At 28.2% G+C, this 14,920-nt stretch overlaps 1 protein-coding gene across 1 annotated transcript in view; it reads right to left on the bottom strand.

Annotated features, from left to right (window-relative positions):
• The window catches only part of LOC129984797 (synaptogenesis protein syg-2-like), a 147,669-nt gene extending 133,526 nt beyond the window's left edge, over positions 1–14,143 (bottom strand). The window contains exon 1 of the mRNA XM_056094753.1: positions 13,937–14,143. The gene's annotated coding sequence lies outside the window, so the exon portion shown is untranslated. The remainder of the gene's footprint in view (positions 1–13,936) is intronic.
• Positions 14,144–14,920: the final 777 nt, after the last annotated feature.

The raw sequence follows: 14,920 nt of genomic DNA, 5'->3' as shown, positions 1-14,920 counted from the left end.
AGCGAATATCACCTTGGATGATCCCATACATTTCCAAGGAATTATAGTTTGATTCATCGACTTCTGAAAGTGCCGCTAAAAAATGATGAGTTTCTTAAAATAGAAAGCGGTTAACAGAGCGTATAATATAGAAGCAGTCAGTATTATGGTCACTATATTATATACTGACATTATAATACTGTCACATTTCTATCTTATTCTACTGCAGTAAAGTGTTTCATATATATGAGCGCGATAATTCTGTTTCGCGCCATTTAATTTCAAAGATAAAAATATTTCTATTCTGACTTATGTATTAGACATACTTTGCAAGCGCTTTTTCAAACGATTTACTGATTCGAAAATATAAAACTTACTTAGACAATCCAGCACTATTTGGCACTTACAGATAATACGTTTTTCTTTGTAATAATTCCGAAATGGTAGATACTTAGAAACATCTAAGATATTTTCTAAAAGTTTTTTTTAAATATTGACCTGTAAAATTTAACTGATTTTACAGGTTTTATATAAATCAATGTAAATTCCATGATATTTATTATGTCATTTCAAAAGAGATATCTATTTTCTGTGTAATCTAGCTGTTTCTCTGTAATATTTATTTTCTGTATTTCTATATAATCTGAGACTGATAAAATATTTTTGGCACTCTGCCTGTCTGTCTCTCTGTTAGTTTTTCTGTCTGTGCACACGATATCTCAAAAAGCTTTAAGCTAGATGGTTGAAATTTGGGATATGGAACTGTGATCAAATTTGTAGATTTTTATCAAATTTTATAAAACTCCATTTGCAGGAAATCTGTCTGACTGGCTGTTCAAGCCCAAATGACACTCGATAGATAAAATTTGATGCGCAGATATAACATTTAATATATAGCTATTAAATTTTGAATCAAATCCATCAAACCGCTAACCCTCTATCGGCTTGCACTTTCACTCATAAACGCAGTGATTTAAATAAATTAAATTCGATATGTTATATTGTGGCTACGTCTGCAGTTTTATGTCGAATTTTGCTGTCAAACGACCGACCGGCAAAAAGAAGTCCATGATACATATTGTCGCAATTCATTCAGTAAAAATGCTATCGTTCTTTATTTCGTAGTTATTGTTCGCTAATGCCATGTGAGGTATTCGTGGCCTTAACTAAGGTCTCCAATTCTATGTGAAGGAAGGGAGGTATGATCTTTAATAAAAAGCAAGCCAAAAGCTTTGCCCCCCCCCCGGGTTTGATTAGTAAAGAATCTACAGTATGAATGAAGTAGAAAAAAAAAATGTCATTTTACGATCAACGTATTCGATTTATTAAAAAATATTTAGCATTCTACAAAAGACAGATTCATGTTGGCCTGCACAGTCTTTCATTGTGAATATAAGGAAATATGTTTATAAAAATAAGAAGCTTTTTTGAAATCTCCCTATACGTATCAACCCCTTTAAGGTATCTTTACTGTTCAACTAAATTTTATATTTGAAACTGTCTTCACAACATTTAGCTATTAAAATATCAATGTCTAAGTCAATGTACAGAGACTCAGAAGCTTCATTTTTAATTCCTGGTTATATTTATGGAGATAAATATGATTGCATTTGTTCACATTACAACATTATCTATCTCTGTTTTGAGCCAACAAATTTGTTGTGAAAATTTTTTCTTTTATCCTTCATAATTCGAATATAAACTTAAAATAACTGAAAAATTAATAAACAGTCTTCCAGCTTCATCTACTTTACTGATTTCGGCAATTTTTATTTGTTGTGAAAGTTAGTGATAACTAGGTTCATTATCAGTGAATGTCTATACCCACTTTTCTCAATTTTTGAAAGATATTACAAAATCTGGTCTTGAGAGAGTCAACCAATATGAAGAAATGGGAGATTTCTTTTGCCACTTAAAAAGCACAGCTGAGTAATCAGAATATGCTTCATGTATTGTGCAAGTTTAAAATAGTATTATAGGTATGTATTAAGGTCAAGCGCTTTTCGCAAAGGTGTCTGGAGACCTGGGAGAGAGGAAATATACCCATATTAATAATAAAGCAGAATATATGTTTCTGTCTATTAGCGCAGTGCAGGATAGACCGTTTGATTTAGAGCTACCAAATTTGTCATAGATGTTTTTGAAGGAGGCAAATATACACGTACGAGCATTTTTTTAAAATTTAAATAATAAAAAATTAAGCAGGATTTTGGTGTTTTTCTATGGTACTTTCGAATTTATTATTACACAAAACTTATTTTTCAAGCCATTTAATTTTTTTGTTTGTTTTTAATAATATCAATTGAGTTGCCATGCAAATTTTTTCTAAATTTTGGCAATTAAAAAAATATTTGTTGCATTATTTTCAACTATACATTTCATTGCTGTAATGAAACTCAAACTGCTTACACTTTTGTTTCATCAAATATTTATTGCTCGATTTTCTTCTACCATTTAAAGCAAAGAAATATAGATTTTGCTTATTATCTATACTGTTTACATGACATGAAAATTAAATGACATTATACCAAAAGACAATGTGCAATTTCAAATAGACTCCCAGGCACTTGAATTTCAATGACATTATAATGTCATGGGATTAGATACCATTCGGAAGGTTCAGGTATACAATAAACAGAGCTGATATTAAATAAGATAGCTTTAATGTCTATCATAATATGATGCTTAAAAATGTTTTATCGAGGAAATCATTAACATCAAATTATGTATAAAAGACTTAATTGAGATTAAATTCAAGCAATATTACAAGCAAACCAGCTAGTCTGCGGCTAGTTTTAAAATAAAGCAAAATTGATTTTGAAACGTATCTTTCCTATATAAGATCGATTGTTTTCGTGTGTTATCTATCTATGTATTTATTTTTGTATGATTTTCCAATTTCCTTATGGAAATCCTCCCCCCCCCCTTTTTTTAGACATTTTATGCATTTGTCAACTTATATTTTCTTTCATAAAGGCTGAAGATATTCAAGAAAGTTTGTAACATTAAAATAGGAAGAAAGAATAGGTAGTTTTTATAATATTCTCCCTTTCAATCCTGAATTCATTTCTTGAATATATAGTAAAATTTTTTCATTGTTCTTTAAAGAAAACATGGCTTGAAAATAAAACTTTAAAGTTATATTTCTTTTATTTATACGGTCAGTGACTGACAACATGAAAATGATAAATAAGGTAATAGTGCAATATTGAGTAATAAAGCTTTCACCAAACAAAACTTAAAAATTCAGGCATGAAGAAATAATCGTATTTAATCGCTTTGTTATTAACAAGAATAAGAACTTATTTTTAAAATGTGATTTTATTTCTGCGTCAGCCTTTGCCCATCTTTCAAAAGTCCTATCTTTAGCATCTTTCAAAATAAGAATGCCATTTATAAGTAACTCGAATTCAAAAATTATTTTGTCTATGATTAGGCTTCAAAAAATCGTTTGAAATTATTTAAAACGACTTTTCCATTGATATTTTTTTTAATTCGCAATTCCAGTTTTTATAGGGAAATGATTTATGAGAAATTAATTTCTGTCAGCCAAAAATGATTTTATTTCCATAGGCTCACCTATAACAGAATCGACTGCCATACAAATTTAACACGTTTCTTGTAAGATGTTTTTAAAGGTTTAGTTTAATAAGTGAAAATTAAAAAACTTTAAATAAGATGAGGTTTTCCGTTTTATTAACTCTTCACGCTACTTTTTTTCTTTATGATATTTGTTATATAATTCTTTTATAGATTTTATATATCTTAGTACTATATAAAAAAACTTAGCGAAAAGATATGAAATCTTGGGTAATCGAAAGTTTCTGCATGAAAAGAATAATTGCTTGTGTAATCTGACATGCAGCTGCGCTTATTTTATCGAATTATGAAGCCATTTGCTCTTTGTAGTCAAAGTGCATAATGGATTCTAAAATTAAATAAGTCGAGGCGTCAAATGAGCTATTGAGTTAGCGCTAGCACTGAATTGATACTATTTCAATTACTCTTAAATCACCTATTATTTTTTGAAAATAAATAAGTCTTATATATACTTGATATAATTTTAATTGTAGAAATTGACGTGATTTTAAAAATTGTAAGTTTTGCTTGAAATAATTAATATGGGTCTCGTTTAACCCTTGATACGCAGAACGAGTGAAACAAAATGTAAATAATGATAATAATAGTAACTTTCTGAACGAGCTCCATTTTGAAAAACGTGCTACGAAGAAACGACTTAACGTCACATGCATTATCCTGTATGTATCTCGACTATCAATCTGCTCTTAATGCTTATTTGTTTTTTCAAATAAAAACGATATTTTAAAATACTATACAATTAACTGAAGCAAAACACACACACACATACAGATACAAACACACACGCGCGCGAGCTCAAAGAAACAAACACGAATCTCTTTCGTAAGCGTCTTAATTTCGAATATTTCAAGATACGAGCACAAATATAACCACAGACCAAGAAATGCATTCAATGTCACAGCAAGAAATTGTGGAGGAGAAAATTGCCTTGATAGAGCATGAACCTTCCAGTAAAATAAGGGCTATTGTGAAAAAAAGGGAAATTGCTGCATCCTATATTGAAAAGAATCAGTTTAATATAGTAGATATTCGCACTACAAATTTAATGATAATACTGCGTCTTATTTACCCCACCTTTTGAAACGTAGACAAAAACAAAATTTTCAAATAACCTTCATATAAAAAAGCATATGTAATATAAATAATAAATTGCATCATTATAAAATTGTTTGAGTATTTTTAAAAGGGAACACATCATACCTATTTCACCTCGATCTTATTAAAAAAATTGCTTCCTTTAACAAATGTTTCGCATTAAGAGTAAGATTTGGAAATAAATCATACTCGTTAAACAGAATTCTGTTGTAATACAAAGGTGCGCGTGTGAAAAGAAATTATATAATGCAGAATTCAGTATGTAGATAGTTATTTTCAATAAATGGAATATTTGAGGTAATATTAGCCAAAGAAATTGAATTTGTATTCAGAAGTGAGAAATTCCATTTGAAATATATATATATATATATATATATATATATATATATATATATATATATATATATATATATATATATATATATATATATATATATATATATATATATAGCTTAAAATGTAATATGTTTAGGATTCCTTGTGCTCGAGCAAGAATTGTTGATTTACAGAAGCTCTTATTTTAAATAGATCAAATTGTTGCGAATTTTATGTACAATGAATACTTTGAAAGCTATCTATGTTTGGATATTTTCTTTAATACCAACAACTCATTCTCCTGATCATTATATTAAATGGTACATTTAAAGAATTTCAAATAAGAAGACTTACAATTATAAATTGATTTTTTTTATTCATTTGCATTTAAAAAGTGATCGACAGAATGAATTTATCAAAACCTATATTCAATTTTTTAATACTTTTTACTGAATTCTACGATATATTTTTACGCATGTTTCATATCTTACCTTTATGGACACAACAAAGTATTATAAGAATCAAGAAAAAAAGAAGTTTACATTTACACCCTGTAAATGTTGTATAGGGACATAAGATGGTTCTTGTAAGGTAAGTTTCGAAATGTATAAGTACTGAAATATAAATGATAAATTATAAGGACCTATTTCATCTTTCAACAAAACGGTGTCATTTCACTTTCATACAAAACATTTCTTTTCTACCAACCACCAATTTATTTTCTTTATCGCATTGTCCTAACGTCCTACATTGAATCATGCGATTATTTTATGCAGTGTTGTCTGTTAACACTGACAGTTCTACTCATTTTTTGTTGCTCTCGTTCATTATGAACAGAGGTCGGTCACTACATTGTCCATGACGGAACGTTATGGCTGAAATGATATATTCTCCGCACACTCTTGACTCTATGGATCTCGGAATGGTGAATTCCCTGTCCATTTCCAAAACGAAATATTCCATGTATCTAACTCCAATTACCTTTCCAAGTTCAAACTCTGTTAATTCCCGTCGCGCGGACATAATCACGACATAAACCTTTTCACATGAATCATTTGAACTCTAATGAAAGACCTGCCCATTTATACATTTTGTACGTGATACTATTGCTATCTGTATATTTCCATATTGTCATCCCATGACTTTTGTCACCGCGAGGTATATGTGTCTCACACAATTAATTTTTAATTTATTATAAATATTGCAGACTACAGCGCAGTGTGACATGCACTAGATATTAGATGACACATTTAGTTGCATTTATCTTGTGCATGTGATATCGCAGGAATATAATGAAAAAAAATGGAAACTCTTGATGATTAATTTTTGAAAAATGATATGAAGCTATTTATTAAGCAAATTGGTTTCATTAGTCGGCGTCCTGGCATAGGGGTAGCGCGTCTTCCCCGTGATCTGGGCGTCCATGGTTCGGGGATAGTTGTTCTTCTACTGTGTTCTATCTGTGAGGTGTGTGAATGCCCCCCCCTTTCAAAATGGGGTTGTGCATGCGAATGTGTTGCATGAAGTAGCTAAGGCGTATTCTTGTCCCTAGATGGCGTTACTGACAAAACAGGAGACGCTCACTTGGCTTAAATCGTTGACAGATAACTTCGGTGGGCTTTTAAAGGGCCATAAGTCACAACAACAACAAAGATTCATTAAACAAACTTGATGGAAAAAATTAGCATTTGTATTTAAATTTACAGCAATGAAATTTAGTCATTTAACTGACTTTACTTCATTGATCCCATTCTGTTGTGGCCTCTATGGGTCTTTTACCTTATCATCACTCCGTGTTGAGCGAACTCTGCGCTTTACTGTACCTCTTCAACTGAACTTTAGAAACTTGAACATGGACTGAATCGCATCAGCGGAACTGCTCTGTAATTGCTAGCACACTGAAACTTCAATTAGTTTTCACGCGCGCTCTTGTGTTTGTAGATGAAATTTCTCGCTTTCTACGTCTAGGATAACAGAGGATAACAGCGTTTGGTGCTATAAATCCCTACCTCTTACTTCTTTCAAGTTTCAAGTTGAAGTAATGATTAACTTTCTTAATAAATGACTTCATTTATTAAGAATTACATTCAATCCTAAAAACTACTATCTAGTAACATAAAGAAACAAGTAACATAAAGATATTAAGAACCTGAATCATTTTAATCAGAGTCAAATTTCTCGTTCCAAAAAACATAAGTGAGACGCAATCTTTCCAACTTAATAATTTGTTTATTAAATTAAATTTAATGCTATAATACTTTTATAAAGTTATAGTTTCTTTCACATTCAAAACAAATTTTATTTTAAGGAGAGTAAAGCATTCATTTCCTCGAGTGAAATGTTGAAAGTTAGACTGAAATACTAATTGGGATGTAATTATAAATCTCATAACATGAAATGGAAATTGTATGTAAAAATTTAATAATGTAGACATAACACAGTTTGAAATAGCTTTCCAGCCTCAGCTCGTAGTAATTTTAGAAATATCTTCTAACTATATATACTTTGTAAATTAAATAAAATAAATTAAGTTTAAATTAAGTTAACTAGAGTTGAATTTAAATTAAGATATAAAATTATTTCTGGAGTTCATAAAATACAGAAATAATGATGTGATTCATGCAAAAATGAGTATCTTGTTTAAATATTCTTATATAAAATATACATCGCTTCGCAATCGAAATATAAGCTATTGTAATGTCAGTTACAGCCTAAAAATGTTTATTTAGACTTTTTTTATGTAATGCATAGTGTTTCATGGATTAACAATTACACAACCTAATCCCCTTTCTTCCATGCAAAAACTTACTCAAAATTCGTTTCTTTGGAAAAAATGCATTTTTTATCTCTATTTAAATATATAAAATTAATATGCATTAAAATATGTAACATCTATATCTCTATTAAAAGTAAAAGAGTATGTAAAAGTATTTGTCTCTAAAAAAAGCAATAAAACGCTGTAAGGAGTAGCTCTTTAGGCTCAAGAAATTTTGAAGAAATATTCTTTGAATGGCAGGAATGATTATTTAAAACTTAAATGATTATTTAAATTAGATTTTTCCACTATCTGTAACAACTTCCGAAAGTACTGCAAAATCATTTGAAAGCCTTGCATTCTTTTAAAACCATTTTAAATTGGCTCTTTGACGATACAAATTACTCGCCTTGCAATCGTTTTTTTTTTCCAATTTTCACATTGCTTTTTTAAAAATTAAATTTGGAATAATTCCCAGCAATATTTTGCATTGTCGCAATGAAAATTATATCATTTTCTTCGTTTCGCTTGATTTTCTCTCATTGTTAAAAGTTGATGGAAAAAGACTATAGTTATTATCTATGTTGTTTTATTTGAGAAACACAGAAGCCAAGTTACAGTATCAGGAAATATAATGTGCAGTTAAAAGATAGATGCTGCTGAAACTGAAGTTTTCATTTTAATCTCCATTTATAAAAAAGAAATGTTTGTGTGCTTTCTTATATCTATGTATGTAGTGTACACATGAATCTCATTTACAGCTTTGCAGTTTGGCGTACTTGCAACTGTAATAATGACTCAATGCATCTACAATTCCGAATTTTCAATTATAATGTAGAATTATTTTAAATAAATATTTTGTGTTGCTTAAGCGATTTTTCGCATGTTCATTTCTGACGATCACAGAAAAAGAAATGGATGTGTCATCGAATGGAAAATTAACTGTCCTGCTATTGTTTTTTAATTTTTTTTTTTAAGTTTTACCTCATTTTTACCTAATAGATTTTGAGCAATTTTATTATCTAGTCAGTTTGCTCGAGGAACTTTTAAGAATTGAAACTAAAATTTCTGTATTTGACTCTCTAATCTCGTTATCTTCATTTTATTTTTCGAGGAATATTTCTTCTTAATTTAAAACATCGGCACCTTTTTTTTTAATTGATTTTTAATCTTTCGTTTTCCTTTTTTCTTCCAAATACCGAAATTAGAACAGAGTGGAATATTCCAACGTCCTTTTAGGTGGCCTATGACTAGTACCTGATATTAATATTATTCTTAATTACTCATAAATTACTTTTACAATTACCAAATTACTTATTACTAAATGTTAGTTTAGTTTGTGATAACTGCATTTTTTATTATGTATTGGAAATTATGGATTTGTATTGGAATTTTTTGGATTATCCAAAATTATTAATCCCAAAATATAGTTTAAGAAATAAGTTTTAATATGTATTTTTTTTTTCTTTTTGTAAAAATATAAATTTTCAAATTTATAAATGCAGAAATCTACCACTTATTAAGTCATATATGTTTCCAACTCTAAATAAAAATTCTTCAAATGCACTCTTTTTGTTGATTTGTATTCATTTTTCAATCATTTTGTGAATTATCCACGAAGTTCTCTTATCCATAGGTAAAATGGAATTTAATGTCCTCGACACTTTTTTCAAATTCTGAAGAACGAAAAAATTTAATACAGGATTTCTAACAATTAATTATAGAAATATAATTTATTTATTTATTTATAAATTGATCCATTTATTAATTTTTATTAATAAGAAGAAATGAAAATATTTTCATCCTGATCAAAGCTAATATATTCTTAATTTAAAACAATATTTTAAAAACGTTTATAACATTTTATAAACGCTTCAACAAATATATAGATATTTTTCAAAATACAAATTAGACACTTCTGTTTTTTATTGATAATAAGATCTTCCTTATACGAATAAATTATTGCAAAAGTTCTTCGAAAATTTTGGTTAAATAAAGTTTCGAAAAATGAATCCTCAAAGTAAATTTATCACAACAAAATATGGATAAAGCGTGGTGAATAATATAAAGATTTCAATTTCTAAGTTTTTCCAAAGTAATCTTATTGTTTCAGGAAAATAACGTTTCCCCTCGCTTACTTCTGTTGTGTGTTTTCCATCATGCAAAACACTATGCTTGAATAACAATGTTATGATTGCATCAATGAAGTTTACTAACAATTTCTTTTCAAATAAATAGACTTTACTCAAAAACAATGCATGAAATTTGCAACATATTACTTTTCAGAATATTATTATAATCTCCAAGTATTTCGAAATATTTCTCGAATTCAAATAAGGTGTTGATTTGCTTATTTTGAAAAGAAAAGAAATATTTTCTTCCTATTTCTTCTTTAAAATATTTTTCGCTAAGCTTTCCCAGTAGCAAAGACATTTTGTTTTTGAGCTTAAATTGTTGTCGAAAAATAAATTCTTAATCTTCTTCAAATAAAATTTCGTAGCTAAAGAATCCACTGGAATTATGGTAGTTTTTTTTCTGGAAATTTCATCATTTTATTTTGAAAGAAATAGTTCTACTTTGAAGGAAAAAATTTCATTGAGATTTCTGATTATCTTATCATTAGTTTTAAAGTTAATTTTGCTCATTTCTGTACTGGTAAATTATTTCTCCAGTTTATTTTTTTTCTTAGAGTACTTTTTTCACTTCAATTTTATAATAAACATCATTGCTCAAAACAATTAAAGAGTATTCCTTTAATCTTTGAAATGGAAACAATTAAATTTCTCTTATAAGAATCAGAGGGAGTGGTCTCCTGAAAACCTTCTCGTATAGTCTAATAAATTTGTCTTGTCAGAAAACGCCTGACGAAATATTAATTTTTGGCATGAATTTAGAGTTTTTACTGAATCTATCGTGTCATCCTTGGCGAGTGATTTGGCAATGAATCCTTGGAATTGCGATGAATAGTTTCTGAAAATCGAATTTATGTTTTATCGCTGTTTTCTTCAATCGATTGAAACAAAGATTTGACACAAAACTGCACTTGTAGTCACAAAATCCCATACTAAATTTGATATATTGAAATCACTGCGGTTTTGAATTATCGCGTTTATATGTTTCTGAAAGTGCATATGAACAAGCACTCAACCCATTGTTGATTTTGGATTAAAATTCGGCAGGTGTCTATATTATAGATGTTAAATCTGTGTGCCGAATCTTATCTATCTGGCTCTCTTCGTTTTGTAATTATCTTGTTAACGTATATTCGAACAACCGGACAGACAGACTTCCTCTGAGCGGATCTCACTCAAAATTTGATAGAAATTTTCACATTTGGTGTAAAAGCCATGTGCCAAATTTGAACGGTTTAGTTCAAAGCCTTTTTGAGTTACCTTTGTTACAGACTGACGGAAATGTTCGAAAAATTGATTTTTCGAACCCAGAATGGTCTAAAACGTGGAGATTCGTCAAAATCTAAAGTTCGAATTTTTTTTTTTTTTTTTTTTTTTTTTTGACGATTACTATACTCTACGTATATGAAAAAGTGAAAAGGAAATAAATATTCAAAAATTCACATTTCCAGATGTTGAAATGTGCATTCTCTGCCTATCCAGTTCTATTCCTTATAAATAAAATTTGCAATAATTAAAGCAAAATATGAGAATAAATTATCGATGACTTCTTCTTACTAATGAATATAATGTCTAAAAAAAGTCATTCATGCGATTCACTGGGCTGGAGAATTATTGACCGCATGGAATGTGGTTGCACATATGTCAGTAACAGTAGCAGCCGAATATTACAAATTTCTGATTTTCATATAAGAAATCGTTTTCTAAATGTTACAAGTGCATTCCTAAGACCAGGTTAAGGTGGCAGATGAAAAACAGTGCAAAATAAGGATATATCTATCTCTGATGATGATGAGTTACTGAATTATTAAAACCACTCTTTTCAAAAACCATCTTTGTTGGAATCAAAAGTTTCAATTCTAACCATCCAAAATTATTGTCTGAAATCGAGTTTCCGTGTAGATTTCTATGGCCACAGACATGTAGCACATGTTGCACTTATAGAATGACACTGGAACAAAATTAGCAGAATAGTGCAATTGTTGGAAGAGAAAAGATTACAAAATGGGTTTCTCTTATTGCCGCTTTGTATATTAATCATAAATATATTATCATTTTGAGAGAATGTGGACTACAAAATAATAGCTCTTTCATACAAGAACATAAGAGACTGGGAAGAATTTTATTAATATCCAGGACCGACATTTCTCCTAATGGGCCCAGTGACCAACACACCTCCAGAAATGAATATTTGATAGCCAACGATGAAGGTATAACATACGTAAGCCTTTTGTTAGTAAAATTTAACTCTCGCTTCCTTAATCCTAATAAACCAACTTATACTTTTTCATTTCCGCACTAGATAGCAATAGGAGATTAATTTATTTTAATGGGCGATAACTGCAAACTACTTTGAAATTGGATAGCTTTTATTGCAATCTAGAATCCAAAAGAGAAGAACAAGTTCTGGAAGAACAAGTTTTTTCTATTGCTGCAACAAACAATTCAAAATTTAAAAGCTTTTTTTTGAGTTGAGAAGATAAAATTCCACAGTTTTTCCTATTCGTGCATTGTTAGGTGAAATGTTCTCCATGTTCGTGCATTGTTAGGTGAAATGATGTCTTCAATTAAAAATGATTTTCTTTCCAGAAATTATACTTTTTTAATTCCATTTTTATATGTACAAAATTTGTATTCTTTTTGTACAAATGATGAAATCAAATTCTTTTTTTTTTCTTTTCTTTTCTTTTTTTTACATTTTTAATGTGTGGGATTCTTTTTACAACTTAATATAAATGTGAAGAATGCATATGAAAGCGGAAATTTTTCATTCTCTGAAATATTTATGTAATTATTTTGTTCAATATTCGCAATATCTGTACAATTTATATGCTGTAATTGTTTAGAGCAGTAAAGATAAAAACTGTTTCATTTTTTAAATAAAAATTACAAAACTAGTTCATAATTACATTTTGCGAAAATTTGAAAATTTATATTTACAGCTGGGTATATATTCAAGATATGTGTACTTCAAATAAAAACAGAAAAATAGTGTTAGGTAATAAAAAGAAGAAAAATTATTCTGCATAAGGATAGTTAGAATTCTATGTAAATTAGAATTTCCTTTTCAAATAAATAACAAGAATTCATTTTCTTTAAAAAAAATTCTAACTTTTGTATTATCCGTGCCTGTGATTTAACATAGTTTTCCAATTGATAGCAATAATTGTCAACACATAATTATAATTTCAGAACAAGAATAAATATAATAGCTCTTGTTCTAATTTTTCCCATTTTATTAGAATTTTTTAAAATTATTTATTTTATTTTAATCGCAAAAAATGAATTTTTATTTATAGGATTATGATCATAGCATATTTTGTTAAACATATTTTAATTATGTGTTAAACGAAAGTTTTCACAAATTCACATAGTAACATGTTCTGAAGTGGAAAGAGATTTAAATTAAAAGAAAATGTTCTTATTAATTTAAATAATAAAATTAAAATCTGGTGCTTCTACGTTTCAAAACTGCATTGATCACAGTATTTATTGACTCTAAATAGGAATAAATAGCATTATAATTAGTTTATAAAAGCCTGCTAGATCAATTTAAAATGGAAATCGGTAATTTTAAATTCATTCAAGAAAAATCCCGAAAATAAAATTTCGATTTTTTAATAATTCAATATTTTCTAAGAAAACAAAATAGCAATTAAACTTAGTCCTCAGATACCAGGTTAGACAAATAATATCTGACTTCACATAAAGAATACAGAAGGTGCATTTTTTATTTTTGAAAACTGCAAAAATAAATAGAAAATTCTTAAATAATTAGGTTTTTTACGTAATTATGACCATGAAATTAAAGAATACTCCGCACAACTTATTAACAGTGAATTTCTTGTATAATAATTTCGAAAATCTAGAATTGAACGAAAAAAATATCAAAAATTCAGATACGTTCAAACAAAATGTAACTTAACTAAAAAATCTTTTACTTTTTTAGAAATTTATCAAAAAAATTTCTCAATTTCTTTAGCATTTTTTTTAAAAATAAAATAACTGTGTTCGAAAATATCACATTAAAAGAAAGAATATATTTTATAAATGTACTTACTTTTTCATATTTCAGTACCGCTGCTGCATTTCAAGTTCATATTTTTACGGAATTCCGAACAATCCTCACTCATTTAAATTTTTCTCTGTGACAGAAACAGCGGTAATTTGATGCCAGTTATTAAAAGATAAAAGATCAATCTGTATAAACTGAAATGAAACACGTGTTCCTGCAGTTCTAAAGCAAACGATTTTTGAAACTAGGAAGAATCCCAGAGATGTTTCTCCCACGGAAGAACTCAATCGATTTGAAGAGTTTTAAACCGAGCAGTGCAATCGCTGTCGAACTTTTTCACCGTTTTATTTGTCGGCGCTTTATTTCGTAGGACATGCGCAGTTACAGGTAAACGTATTAAATACAGAAGATGTATTTACGATATAATTTCAAAATGAAAATGTATTACAGTAAAGCATCTAGAATATTTTAGATTTTATGAATGAAAAAAATATTTTTCCAGTAGAGCTTGCTTCTATACAGTTCATTAAATATTATATTAACATATTATTTATTAACTGTATTGTGAAAATTTTGATTTTCTTTTAAAGTTTGCCATTAAAGCTTGACGAAAACAAATTTTCATTAAAAAATTATATTTTTAGTAATAATATAGTTAAATTAAAAATAATATAATTAATTTAGGATGAATTTTTTAGAATTGGAATTTTAGAATAATAATTGATAAATATTTTTTATTTATTAGATTTTCGTTATAAGACTTCCTTTTTTTTTAGAATCTTAAAAATATATAATAAAATTCAAACGTCTTTTAACATTTTTTTTTTTTTAAATTTAACAGCTTTCCAGTTTAAATAAGATTTCTGGATCAAAAACTGCTGAAGTAATTGCGAAAAGGCCCATTGAGCGTTTGTTACTTCTTATCTATTTATTTAATTTTTGTGTTTATATTACGAATTGAATTAAGTTTATTGAAACCTATTTTGAGATCGAATACATGATGAATCTGTTAGAAAATGAGGACTAATG

This window comes from Argiope bruennichi, chromosome 9, assembly GCF_947563725.1.
Source record: "Argiope bruennichi chromosome 9, qqArgBrue1.1, whole genome shotgun sequence".
Taxonomy (NCBI): Eukaryota; Metazoa; Arthropoda; class Arachnida; order Araneae; family Araneidae; genus Argiope; species Argiope bruennichi.
The sequence above is the reverse complement of the archived record's forward strand: the minus strand, read 5'-3'. Positions and strand labels throughout refer to the sequence as shown.